Here is a 14,744-nt window from a genome sequence, read left to right as displayed (position 1 = left end):
TATTAAGCCACAAAATGGACGAATATGGCCATAGGACAACGCTGGATCGTATAAATTTGTGGAATAAAGTCGTACAACCAAGTGTTGACCGAAATCAAACCAAGCATTTCATTTTTCGAAAGTCGAACACACATAAAAATGCATTTCTAAAAATGCCAAGAATCATATTTGACATTGCCAATGAAAAAGGGAATGTTGCAGGAAGGTTTTAGTTCACTTACGCCACCATTCAAAATTCATCGACATTTGTGAAGAGAACAGTGCATACAGAAAAGGATTTTGTATTTCATTTGTTCTGTTTAAATGTTTCTTCATTTAGATAACTATCCTTATGTTTGAGAGTTATCAAAGAGAAAATAAATGCATCAGAAATGTATAAAGATCAGCAGAAATGGACGAAAATGTAATGAAACAACAAGGAAAATGAGGTGATTTGCAGTTCTATGCTAAACATGGTTAGTTTATGTGTTAAAAATTCATTCAATATGAATAATTTGCATCAATATTGCTGCTTAAAAGCAATGAATCTCTAAAATGATATATTTTATTCTTTTCTGTGCCACCAGATTTTTACTGCTCAAGGCTTCAGGAGTTCAGGAGAATCGCTTTAAAACGTTTAACCGATTTAAACTAATCTGCTGTCTCCAATAACCCAGATTGATCGAAAGGCCAATAACAGAGTTGCAATGGAGTCTGATAACATAAATTTGCTTATCGGTAAATGGCAAAGGCATAAGCGACGTTAGCTTAATTGATCTCTCCTCCCAGCCACTAAAATGCATCATTCGCGATTGGAGAAGTAGAAATTAATCCTTCATTAACATTAATTTAATGTGATTTACATAACTCGTAATGCGTTTTAACAGTCTGTAGCCAACAACAATAACGAACAATTTGTGTTAGGACATGAGAGAAATAGTTGCAATATCAGCCACCAACCACCAGCCACCGGCATTCCAATTTATGAATAAAAGATTCTGTAAAGTGGAGTGGCCGCTTCATTGAACACCGAAACACCAATCGCGGGAACATTATCGGTGCTGGTTGAATTTTACTGATTTTTTTTGTTCGTATCCCGTACACCACCACCCGGGGGTGGTAGCATGGCCCCTTTACACACATTTATGTTGTGGTTCCGTTGGCGTCTGGCGATGGCGATGGCGTAACAGTGTGCGAGGACCGCGTGGACCGGCGAGAAATAAATTCACCGGACCTATCTCAAGATAAAGTGTCGTCCAACGGGGCAACGAGATGAAACGGGAAAAAATACGTCCCCCAGCAACCCCCCCAGTACCTCCCCCTCATGGACAAGACGAACGAGAGCGTGATGAAGTAACAAATAAAAACACGCGGAAAAGCAAAGTGATGGGGTGATGGAGGAGGACGAAGAAGGGCGGTGAAAACACGCGGAAAGATCCACCAAAACATACGGCATAAAGAACCGGCCAGCCAGCCACGACCAGCCAGCCAGCCAGCAAGGGCCAAGTGAGCCGGTTAAAATCGAAAACAGGAAAACATGAACCGGGATGTCGGTGTGGCCGGGGTGCTTTAAACATTCATCCGACGGGATGGCCCCGGATAGACGGACGGACGGACGGATGGATGGACGGATGGATGAATGGATGGCCGGATGGATGGAGATGGATGGGGAAGGTTGAACAACGGACGACGACGACGACGACGACGAGGAGATCAAATTAAGGCAGATATGTGTTAATCGTCGTTAATGGTTAATGGGGGTAATTTTATTTCTTTTCTTCGACGACGACCACGACGACGACCCACAGAGTGCCCCGTGGCGTCCCTCTTCGCAATCGTTCCACGCTCGTGATCCACCCCCTTCACCCTCTCTTTTGCCCACTGTCTGGGAATGCTTTTTTTTTATTTATGCGCGAGACGACATCGCTCATTGTGGTGAGAACGGGAGTGGGGTTGTCTGCCGAGGGGGGGTCCGTAGGCCACATCACGCTGCGGCCAAGGAATTCCCAGCTACTGTTCTGGCACTCTAGTAGCTGGTTCTCTCGTTCTCATACGATTAAAGTCGTCTGCTGTCCGTGGGGAAGAGGAGTTTCAGTGAAAGTTAAATGTGTTAAGAGTATGAAAAATGATATAAAGATGATTTTATTGTTTTAATACACAAGAAAAGCATAACTACTCCATGCATGATATTCATATTTCTTCATGATACAAAAATAAGATGAAGAAATATAAATTTATTAAAACCATTTTGATGAAAACAAAACAGATTTAGTGGCAAAAAAATAAAAAAAAAGATTCCCACGTCATCGGGCTCGTCCGGGAATTGAACCCGGGACCTCTCGCACCCGAAGCGAGAATCATACCCCTAGACCAACGAGCCACCTGCTGATTGTCTCTCTAATATAGTTGAAAAATCCATCTTCGTTACCTGTCCTAGTTTATGCTTCTTACTACCCACCCTCACCCAGCCGTGCGATAACGAGGAGGCGAATCTTATCCCAACCACCCCTCGAAGTGAAATAACATCTACCACCCACCAAACACCCGCAACCCCAGCCGCTTGCGCTTGATAAGCGAAGTTGCAACTGACAGGATCACTTGCTACTGCTGCTGAAGCATCGAATTTCGCAACACTTGCCAAAGTACCAACCAGCCAGCGCGGGGGAAAGAAGCCAAAGGTCTTTCCCCCCCCCCCCCCCTCCCCCCCGGTGTGGTTCCCCCGAGCAAACGCGCAATGGCAAATGGCTGTGATTGAGGAGCTGCAAAACCAATCCGCGGACGGGAAACTTAAATCAGTTCGCATAACTTTGGTTGCGGACGCTGAAAAGTTGCTTGCTGGGCTGTGTCAGCTTTCTATTTCTGTGTCTGTCGACTGTTTTTGCACCGGCCTCGAAGGCGTGGTACCGGGAGGTAAGGAGGACATTCCTTCAAATTCGTTTCTCGTATTCCAGTGTTGACTCGCCCGGATGTTTACCTTGCCATGGCTTGCCTGCTCCTGGTTGTACAAAAAAGGAAACCAAATCTTCACCGAACGCTGAGGAACGAACGGCAAAGGATAAGGAGTTCCCTCCCCGTTCGCCAGCGACATTCCCTTGTCTTTGTACTCGACGGAAAAGACCGAAAGACCGAACGCTGTCACAAACATTCTATTTTTTCCGCAAAAGTCCGCACAACGGAAGGGAAGCATGTTTGCCGAGATTCGAGGAAATGAATCTTTCATAACTACCGCTCTTGGATGATTAAACATTTATGGATGAATAAAATTGCTGTTCCAACTCACCGCACAATCCGCGCTCCGCCGAAGCGCACTGGCTTCCACAGGGACCACGGGGACCACGGGGCTATTCAGGTATTCGGCTACACCACAGCCCGGGACCTGCCTAGCCAGTGTTGTTGCCATTCTAGGACAGAAGTACGGTGGTGGCTGGTGGTGGAGAAAGTATTTTCGGAGCGCTACGTACCGGGGCCAGAAGACGATTGAAAGGATTACGAAAGGAAAACACACACCGGACCGGCCGGGGAGGCCCTCACTGAACCGTCGCATTTCGGTGACACTCTCGATGACGACGACGATGACGACGATGACGATGGGTTGGATGTGATAGGGCATCCCCTTTTGAAATTGTGCGAAAGCCGTCGGTCGGTTGCGTGTGAGCAGAATACGATATGGTGGAAGTTGTATTGAATAACAGACGATTAAAATGTCCTTGGCTGTCTCGATTTTGCCCTCGGCGCCATTAGGGATGCGGTTCAAAATGATCCTTTGGGTTTTATATCACCATGATGGCGCAATGCTTTCGGAAACCGGGAGAACCCTTGAGGGGTTGCGATGGCTTTCATCCTCTGCTAAGCATAAAGCATAGGCAGTGCTTCATTATGTTTCGTTTGGGGATTCTTCAACTGTCAGGATGAGGATGAGTTTGTGATATATTAATAACACAGCAAGACGAGTTCTGTATGAAAAGGATGAGTGGAATTGGAGCAGAACAATTTAGGAAAAAGAAACATCAAATAATAGTTAGGGTATGTGAAACAAAGTAAACGTATTTTTGAGGAGCTGTTTTATCTTCTTCATAGTAATTAGAGATTATGTGATCAATGTTTACATTTGCCACAATTATTTAAAAAATCTTTTTTGTTGAACCAGATATTTAAGTTTTCCTTCAATGACGTCTCCTCCTTTATCACGATAGACGTGTAGCATCTTCCTTTCTGATCATTTTAATGATAGGGCACAACTGATAGAAAATCAATAATATTCTTTTTAGTGTTGAATGTATTTGTAGAGCTATGTTGATGTTTTATGATCTTCAGCAGCAGAACATACCTTTGATAGAGCATTCGATATCTAAGACATTCACATCATTGTCGATCTTCTGAGAACATTCAATGGCATAGAAACGAATATTTTAGGTTAAACCAATTAAACAGATTTTTAACATTTTTTCCTCAATTTAGTACTACTCAAAGGCAGACCCAACTTACTAGTAACTAAAGTAGTTAATTAAAGTAATAATGGAACATGACTGAAATGTCACTTAAAATGTCATCAAAATCTAGTATGCGTATCCTTCAAAAATTCAAGTCCCTTGCGAGCCTACTACGATCCAGCGAGGCTTCCTTTTTCTAGTGAAACATATTAATATCCCGTTCTCCTACCAATCCCATCACCGCATGTCTTATCACTTCCATCAAAAGTACGCTGACCGGGACCCCCGGGGGTTATCGTACACATTTACTGACCAACGCAAAGGCCCATGATTACATTGTCGCAAGAAGTTCCCGAAAAAAAGTCCGGAACCGGGTAAGTGGCCCGCTCCTGCGATGGCCACACCATTAGCGACTTGTTTTTTTCTTTCCTGCTGCTGCTGCTGCTGCTGAGGAAAGCACAGGGTCCAGGTGGAAAGCCTCGGGGTTCGGGATTGTCGTCAGCAAAACCTGGCATCACCCAGGGAGGGGGGACAGACACACTGAAATAAGTCAGTGGAATACCGGTGGGGACCGACGGAGCATGGCACAGAAGCCCGAACGGACAGCGAGAGTGCCATTAAACTGACAGATGTTACGACCGGTAATTAATCCATGTCTCGAGCAGAGAGACCGGCAGCAGCAGCAGCAGCAGCAGCAGGATAATTACAATTTTGCTGAAATGTGCACACCGTAACAACAACAACAACAACAGCAGCAGTCCCGGTTCTGTGCTTCCCTTCCACCAACAGACCCCTTCCATCCATCCACGGGCGCTCGCGCGACAAAGTTCAGCGATTTTGATGGAAAGCATGCAATGTGCGCCACACGCTGACACAGGATCCCCCCCCCACCACCCTCTTTCTATGTGATAGGAGGAAGGTAGGGAGTGGGGTGTAATAATTCCTGCGTTCAGTGTTCTTCTTCGTACCATTTTGCTCTGCTCTTCTCCCGTGTTTGTTGTTGTTTTTATTTTACATTCCAGATAATTTTCATTGAAGCAATTACGGGCAACCGGTTTGTGAACGAGCCAGAGCGCCACCATCATGATCGCTGCTGCAGCATCATCATTTTTATGCAAACTGCATGAATTTTGCGGAAGTGATGCTCACTGGTTCGTGATGTCACCGCGGTGATGACAGAGCACAATGCGATCCCCGACCGACGTAGTTACATGCAACCATGCTTGTTGAGCATGTTTTAAGCATTATGATTACCACCGCTGACCGCTGCACAGACCATTTTTTTAACACGAACCTGGAAACACCAATGGCGCTTTGGGTTTCGTTGGATATATTTGTTGAAAAATGTTGGTGTCTGCCCCAGTTGTGCTCTAATTATGTGCTTGTTAGTGGAGGTGTTTGAGAAGAGGTCATTCACTGTACAGTCAGAAGCGTCAACACCATCACGATGAAGTGTAGTAGGCCGTGCTGAAGATGGATCCAAGCTCCCAAAGCAACAGCTCGCGCCTGAGCAAATGGCATCCACATGCTACTATTCAACCCAATCCGTACGGAATGTTTACTAATCGAACCATTGTACCGACGGGCCGTCCAGTTGTCTTCCATCTCGTACTTGAACACCCGCCGACAGGAAGCCGCCCGATTCCGTAGACAACTCATGTTCGGTTGCAGCGTAAGTTCGATCCACTCGTCGCTTCCGCTAGTCCCTCGCAGTGTGAACGCTTCATTCGAGTAGCATGCCATGAAATCCAGATCCTTAAAGCTGATCGGAAAGAGGAAGTGTTCCCGTTGCATCTCGCACACGTGAATACCGATCCGGACCGTACTGCCGGTACGGTTGACGCAGCTGATCGTACACTCCTGTTCGAGCCGGTGACTGCTGGCCTCGTCTGCAACCGTGGCCGCCGTATTGAACGAAGTCAGATGCACCACCTTCCCACAGATGGCGAACGGTTGGTGCTCGAGAAGGTACAGTGCGCTGGACTGTTGGCGCACGGAACAGTCCACCGTGAAGTTGGAGTTTTCTATCGCGACACTCACCAGGGGGAACACTAGTAACACCAGGAACCAATCGCCGACCATATCCTGGAGTGCCATGGCGTGTAAGGACACTTTGTCTCGGAAGGACGCGCGCTTCGGATGCCGGACATGTTTTATACTCTTCGATGAAAGCCAGGAACGAGAACGTCTCCCTTGGGTGTCGTTACTGGGAAAGTTCTTCTACCATTTGAGCAATCGACACCAAGGGACAGAGCATCGCCAGGATTCACTTCAAAGCATTCCGAGAGCACAATTAGTGAAGGAAGAGGTGGTGATCATTTCCCAATTCCCTCGCTGGTCAAAAAGGTGGTAAATGGATTGAGTTTGGTGCAGTTTATCGGTGGCGATGACGTCCATGAAGAAGTTCAATCGGAATCTATCCAATCGCGCTGTTTCCGAGCTTCGACCGAGGCGAAGGCACCGAGAACACGTTTTCCTGGTCGTTGCATAATTATACACCCCAAACAACAACCTCAAAACGCCTCTCCGCCATTCCTAAAAGCCAATTCCCTCCTCCTTCAGGTCGATGTCGATGCAATAAAAGGTGCGGCGCAGAGCAGAGTATCTAATAGGATTACTCTTCTGATGGCCGTTCCGTTGTTGGCAACTCGGTTCGAAAGACGGTGGTTCCAGGTGCTACGCGGCTGTACCAAGCTGGCCGTTTGCTTGCTTGCCCAACCGAACACCAAATACCGTGGCAAGCTCAAAAACCAAGAAACGCCCCGGACGAGGGCGGCCAGATCGCGCGCAGATCGGGCATCCTTGGGAGTGTGCCTTGGGAGTTGGCGGAGAATTGAGTAAAATAATTTATTCAAATTACCCATAAATTATATTTTTATCTCTCTGCGACCGTGCTTCGGTGCTCCGGCGTACTCGGAGGTCAATTGAGGTTTTTGAAGTGGCTTTTGAGGGAAGCGGAAAAGAGAGGCAGCGGGGTTGGTTCTTTTTCCCTCGAGGCCACACCATCTCCCAACCATCCAGCTCATCTCTCAGGCTTTTGGGGTCTGACTGGCTGGCTGGCTGGCTGGCCGTTTCGTTGGCCAGATATGATCTGGCTAGTCCACCGACGAACGAACAAGCAAAGGCACAAGAACGTTCGTACTTGTGTTCTGCTCAGCTGCAGCACTTCGCCCCGGCCTTCGGTGCGATCCATCAATGCGATTGACTCCAATCGCGGAGCTGCAATCGCGTGGCCGATGTTGGAGAGAGGGGTCCCAACAATTGTGATTGCTTCATCCGGCATTGCGGGCTTTAACCCAGATCTGGAGCCCTGTAGCATCCATCGGAGAATGTGATTTACAACGAAAGTTAAGGCGAACATTACGAGCGCGCATCAAAATGAAATATTTGGAAATTGTGCCAATCTGGAGGCTGGAGCGATGGGCCAATTGGAAAGAGGCGCATTCAGTGCAGGACTACAAGTCAATTCAATACCATCTCATCTCGCTGCTCAATTGACTATCATTTGGCTCGTTACGGTTAACGCTGGAGGATCAAAGCGTGGGGACCGATGTGATGTGGTCTGGTTTTTCATCTTTTTGCTTATATGTAAGCCCCATTTTCTCATACAAAGTTCATACGAATAATATTTTTCTTATTTAAAACTTTTTCATTGAATCATATTAAAATTTAATCATGATTTTAAATTTGAATAGAGAAACTAGCTAGTTGTTTGTTGAGGTGTTTGAAGAGCGTTTTCGACCAGCCAGTCCGTTTAAAATGATCCTTTTCATTAAGAAAGTAAGTATTCGTTTCCGCATCTCCGTGGTTCATGCTGTCTATCCAATTTTGAGGAACAGAATATTCCATTTCTTCACAAGATTCTAGAAATTGCTCTTTGAGCTCAGTAACTGACTTGAATAATAATTGACTCCAGCATAAGCTTAAGAATTGATTTAATTCGAGGGAATAAGCAAACCAATGGAATAATAAATCATGTTTCTAATCTTTCATCCATTGCATGATTTCCATGCTGGTATAGAAAGCGTCATTGTTCTCCATCTTTCCCAATGTTGTTCTCTATTATTCAAATCCATCTTTCAATGATGTAAAAGATTCTTATCAATATTCTGTACCGGTTTATGTAATTTTAGCAAAGCTAAATCATCTTACAATGCAAACATTCTGTAAAGTTGGGATCATTTAATGTTTTAAACCCTTTTAAGTTGTGGCTCTTACCAAATACTTAACGAATTATCTCCCATGAAACGTTAAGAATGAAAACTTTCCTGGAAATTCGCTGCCTTTCTTGCAAATTTCCATGCTGTTTAGAAAGAAAGCATTACTTTATTGGATGCATAAAAACACTCAAAAAGAAGAATTCGCTCTAAACACTCCGAACGATGTATTTTTAACGAGCGCACAAAGCAATGGCGCATAAGAAAACTCATGCATCGAACATCATTTATCAATCCAAATACTTTATGGTATGCATCCCCTGATCTCTAATGTGGAAGTGGTAAGCTGTTCTTATGGAAGATTAATCTGATGCCGTATACGTTGTCTGAGAGCGCTTCAATGTCGCTGATGTCATGCTGGTTGGGCCTGGCCTGGCCTGGCCTGGCTTGGCAGTCCCTTACTTAACTATTGCAGTCATGCGCTTATCGAGCAGCAAGATAAAGGCGACTAATTCTGGCGAATCCGGAAAAAACGTCCCCGTCATCCGTTCATCCGGCTTTAGCATCGCGCTCTGGGATCGTGCCCGTGCTGGGGGGTGATTCATATCGGGGTCGAGTTTTATACTTTTAATTATGTTTACGATGCCTGCGCTGCCAGGCGTAGAAGAAGACTCCAGAACTGCTTTCGTGGGATTTCGTCTAGCGACCGAGCGCGTAATGCTCGAATGGCTTTCGACAAAGTTCAACCAGCGACCGGCACCGGAGGGGAGAAAAAAAAGCCACTTCTGGATTGACGACCTTCCGTGGCAGAAGAAGAACAAATGGCCTTTGTGCTATGCTCGGTTGGCTGACGGAGAACCATCTCTCTCCGCTCCGCTCCGAGGTAATTAAGTTATTGCTCGAAAGCGGCAATCATTTGCCGTTTCATTTCTCGCAGCTTCTTCCACGACAGCGCAATGTCCTAACGCGACGCGGACGTGTTTGGCCCCGGTGGTCGTAAATTATGTTTAATTATCAGACCCCGCGCGACGCGACTTATCAGCGGTTTTTAATGGTTTCTGGAAACTTTTCGTGCTGCTCCCGAACATTCCAATTGTAAGGAGGCTCTCCCAGGCCACAGGAACCATTCCCTGGGAATCCTTGCCAGACGGATTGCCTCACGGGACCGCACCCTGATGATGCATCGAGAAGAAAGTGTTGTCATGTTTTATGGACACAACACTAGACCACCACCAGCCACCTCTATTAGTCTCGCGCGGAGTCGCTGAACGTTGTTCTGAGAAATGCTTTCCCTCGCTAGCTGCTGGTCGGTTGGAAAAGTGTCCGCCAGTGTCACGTGCACACGTTCCACCAGCAAGCAGTGAGTGGTGCTTTTTGTTTTCCTGGACTCTCGATCGTCTCTCTCTATCGCTATTGTGTCTTAAGAGATAATGGCTGGATCATAGATAGGGCACGTACAGATTGAGCCCTCTTGGAGGTCGTAAAAGTCCGGCTCCGAGGGCACGGGATACGCGGGCGAATCAGATACACGGCCACAAAACTCCACGGCCAATCGAGGTGCGTGCAGCGAACGATTCTTCTCTCCTCCGCCTTCTCTCCGGCCGTGTGGGGAATCGGAAACGGGCACACGATCTGCCGGTGGCCATCCATTGCTAGCTATAAATTTATGGATTTTATAGCAATTTATATTCATTTGACTTACAATTCCGGAAAGAGCCGAACCTTGTCGGAGGAGAATTTATGATCGGACTGGGCCCGGATAAGGCAGCAACCGGGCCAGCGCCTGCCAGCAGTGGCTTGGTCTTAGCAGAAGGGAAGTGAATGCTCCATTCGATGGCGGGAGACCTTCACCAAAGAAGCACCATCCTTGTGAGGTTGATTACTGTGGAGAGAGAGAGAGAAAGAGAGCGGAGTAAAGGAGCGAAGGAAATGAAGAAGAGTTTCCTTGGAATGCCGGTTCCGATGTAATTACGGTACAATTGTGTTGCCTCACGAAAGGAGTGCTCTCTCTCTCCCAGTGCTGGATGCTAATATGCCAAGAAGGCTGGCTGGCTGGCTGTTGGAGGGCAAATTATAAACATAATCATTGGAGGTTCTTTTTTTCCCCCGTCCAGCATAATTCCGGTGAGGTCGGTTTCCTTTGGCACGCCACCAACAAGCCCTCACGAGGATATTCCACGAGCCATTCCCACAAATTTACATGCAACGTTTACGCACGCCAGCTCCACTCTGGACCGTGAGGGAAGTGGCTCGAAATGCCTCAAGGATATACTTTACGAGCTGGGAATAGGAAATGACTTTTAATGGGAAATTGGAATGGAGATGATTTTCTATTTAGATCGATCACTTCGAGGGCGAAGAAAGCGAGAGAGAGAGAGTGATGGCCAATCGAAGAAAAGTTCGTTTTTGCTCTTTATGCTCTTCTTGATTTATGTTTTGCTCCGTTTTCTGGGGACTATCTATTGTTTAGTTTCGCAAAGAAAAGCGTCAACGACGGTTTTTTCGGCATTTTTCTCTCCCTTTGCTGGCCACAAAATGGATCTGTTTTGAACGGAACAGCTGCCAGACCGCACACGCTGTAACGTATCATCATCATCTCCATCATTCTCTTCGTCATCTCGTTTGTCATCATCGCCAACATCGCAGCATCACCACAGGAACAGGACGGTCGGTGGAAGGACGGTTGGGGAAAAATTCAAATTAATATTTGCCGGACGGACGGTGGCGCTGGCATTGGCCACGATCCGTGTCACAGTCACGGTGTGTGCCAAGCATCTTCTCCTCCCGAGTAACACCAACTGACATGCATTCAGCATCCACTTTGGGCCCCTGGCGTATGTGCCTGTGTCTGTAGCTTCCTGGCTGGCACCGGAGCCGAGGCCATTTGGCTTTATGACTCGCGCCTCGAAACTCGTGCCTCACTCGCCGTCTGAAAGCGATACAAAAGGCGAAAAGAAAAGTTTCTTTAACAAGTGCTTCCATCTCCATTCACACCGCCATCGTGCGCCGTGATTCGATTAAGAAATGTACCGTGGGTTGGTGAGGGAGCAAAGAATGGAAAGAAAGAAACAGTGGACCCCTAGTAGTGCCGTGCCAGTGCCTATTGCCACCGCCGATGAATGGCAAGTCTAAGTTCTTAACAATTTCCAACCAAAAACCTTCCAGCAGCAGCAGCAGCACCGTACGCGCGTATCTCTCGCTCTCTGCGGTCGGAGCTACTCCAAGGTTGGGCCGGAGGCCGCATTGCTTCATAATAAAAGCAATTCCCTGGGAGCCAGGGATGCTGTGGCCCCCTTCCTTGGCCCACGGAGGACAGCATAAGCACCGTAGCGACGCCAACGACGACGACTGGTCGGAGAAAAGATTGTCTGTAGAAAATTTCACAACAAAAGGCTCGGTGGCGCACAGGCGGCACAAGGAAATCTCCTCGTTCTCCTTCCTTCTGGTGTTCCTGGGACCGTCTCGAGGAGAAGATGCCTGCCACAGCTACAGGGAGCCCTTCGTCAACAACATTGTTATTCAACTTCAACCACAGCAGCAACAGCAGCAGCAGCAGCAGCTGGAGGTGCGCGTCCTGAGGTTGGCCCCACGGTTTTTATCGCACAGCGGCCGCTCTGCTGGCCCAAAATCCCAGAAGCAGAACCGCTGCATCGTTCGCCCACGGATTGGACGGATTCGCGTAATGTTTTACGCAACAGTGACTTTCGGGAAATCAGCACCGACATCGCACAAAGCGCCTGGAGAACTTGCTGGAGCTGCTGGAGTGTGCCGGAGCTGGAGAGTTGGTTCGGATTGGAATACGATTGTGTTCGCTTTCGAGAACAATGTTTGAAGAAAGCAGCAAAATGGGAAGCGCATTTGTGGGAGCGCTTTATTTCGGAAGCCATAAAACATTTGATAGCTCAATAACTTTTGCAACATAAATATGCTGGCGTGTAGTGCCTTAATACGAGAACTCTGTGTTGTTCTGTTCTTTGGCCATCGTCTGCTTGCGCCACCTGCAACGTTGTAAAGTGTTTGTTGTGTGAGGTTTTTTGTGCCGAATTCTAGAAGGAGCGTGATTTTGGCTCAAAATTATCGAAATAATTGGGAAGCAGAGGGGTTCCATTGGCATCCCAGCATGACTAATTGATCAATTTCAGAAACTCATCTAATTGGCGTTTTTTTATGGAAGTCACAATCTGCATGCGGTGGTGACCTTTAGTCAAGCGGATTCTTTAATATTTCCCTCGCCTGCAGAGGGAAGCCACTGTAATTGGTGGCCAACGAGGCGGTGTAAACCTGTTCCGTTCCTCGTATATTGCTCGCAATAAATCACCAACCACCACCCCGGGGACAGGTGCAGCGGGAGTCCGTCGCTAAAGCCGCTGTCAATCAGGCAGAGACCTCTGAGCGGCATTGGCGGCATCTTCAGCATCTTACAAACTATCCGACACGATTTTATGACCCCGTAAATCCCGACCGGGTGCGCTCGGTTACGTCTTTTTATCCTCGTCCCCCCGTCTTCTGGGCGTTGACTACAGCCGTGTGCAGACCGAGGCCTCAAGGTCACCTTTATTTGTTGGTAAAGAACCGGGCCGTCTTTTCGCAGTGGTCCTTAAAGTTTATGGCAAATCGGTCGTGAGTTGTGACCCCGATGGTAGAGCTTCTCCTGCTGCGAGGATGGAACAAACTGTCGAAAAACCCGAGGATCGCCAGGGGGTCTTTAGTGGCGTTTGACGCAGAATTTTGGGGGGGTTTTCGGTTGCTTTCAGTAGTCGAGCATTGCGGGGTCCGTGTGATGATAATCGTGAGAAAAAAAAAACAAGAACTGCAAGAGCATCGCCCGTTTTGACTGAGAAGCGGTTACCTTAAGTGTCGTTCATCGATTTCCTGCTCAACAACGGAAGATCTTTCACTGAAATGTCGTATTGTTGTTTTGATGTCGAATTTCGCCCATGTTTTTGATTGTTTTTCACTGCAGCTTACTCTCACGGACAGATCTATCGCTGTTCTTACTGCCGCTTAGAATCTCAGTCACAAGAAGCCGGCACCACATGCACGGTTTTAGAGACTGTTTCGCAATGAAATGGAATATCAAATTCTGATGCTACCTACACTGAATTTCTAGGCAGCTTGCGAATAACAAAAAAAAAACCTCCGCAAATCTGACCGCCAAGCTGGGTCTCGATCGCTGCAAACACGCAAATGGACAAGGGCCAACAGCAGCCAGCGATGCTTTGTTCGCTGCCATGGGAACGCACTAGCCAGCCAGCAGCATGAGCACAGGATCTGCGAGACATTCAATCAACGTTACACGGAAGAATTGGCCTCCGGTCGACGTTCGACATCCGATTAGCGAACCGCAAGGAGAGGAGTAGACGCCAGAAGGAAGAGAAGGCTGCCCCAATCAACTCGCGCACCACTCGCGCTGGAGGTCGCTGGATTTGATCGATAGCCACAGCGAGTCCCGGGCTCCGGGGCACGGCGATGGCTTTGAATGAGCTGGAATCGCATTATCATTTAGATGTGCTCTCGGTGAATCAATCAGGCGCATCAATAATGCTGCTGATGCTGCCCTCTCCCTCCCTTTCCACCCTTTGGCAGTTAATGGTGGTGCGCCGTCTTGGGCTGGTGCTGGTTCTGGCTGTGGGTCCATCATTCCCTCCAGCGAGCGCACCATCGTTAGCGCAGAGATTCTTCGCATTCCGGTCTCTCTCTCCTTGCTGTTCCTTCTGGCCAGTCAGCTTATGCACTGGTATCTCTGCTCTGGTGAGGCTGGTCTGGTGCTGTAATTAATCTCTCTCTCTCTATCTATCTCTCTCTCCTCCACCACGCCGGGCGGGTCGTGAGGTTGTTATTTTTGGCTGGGGTTTTAATTGGAAGACCCCTTCTTGTGCATAAATATGGGGTGATGGTGAGTTCGGCGAATGTCCGACCGGCTCGCATGATTTATCGTCGAGCATGATGGCCTCACGCTTTCTCGCCCATCATCCCCTTTGGCCACGGTGCGAAGCCCAACAACAACAGCAACAACATTCTTGACGTTAAGTGATGGCAAATCGGTGTGTCCTCCGCAGGGGGGCCCCCTAGACGAGCTGCTTAGCGGACACGGCCGTGCAGATTTTGGATCCATTTACGATGCCACGATGCCATGATGGTCACGGTTTTATGACTTTTTATTGATCCTTATTTGGGG

General features: G+C 47.7%; 1 protein-coding gene and 1 non-coding gene across 3 annotated transcripts in view; one reads left to right on the top strand and one right to left on the bottom strand.

Annotated features, from left to right (window-relative positions):
• LOC126570989 (mpv17-like protein) overlaps window positions 1–14,744 on the top strand; it is a 142,874-nt gene that overhangs the window by 41,630 nt on the left and 86,500 nt on the right. The window lies entirely within an intron of this gene.
• Trnap-cgg (transfer RNA proline (anticodon CGG)) lies at window positions 2,288–2,359 on the bottom strand. The gene has a single exon. It is a non-coding gene; the product is annotated as a tRNA-Pro (tRNA).

This window comes from Anopheles aquasalis, chromosome 2, assembly GCF_943734665.1.
Source record: "Anopheles aquasalis chromosome 2, idAnoAquaMG_Q_19, whole genome shotgun sequence".
Lineage (NCBI taxonomy): Eukaryota > Metazoa > Arthropoda > Insecta > Diptera > Culicidae > Anopheles > Anopheles aquasalis.
This window is presented reverse-complemented; position numbering and strand designations above follow the sequence as displayed.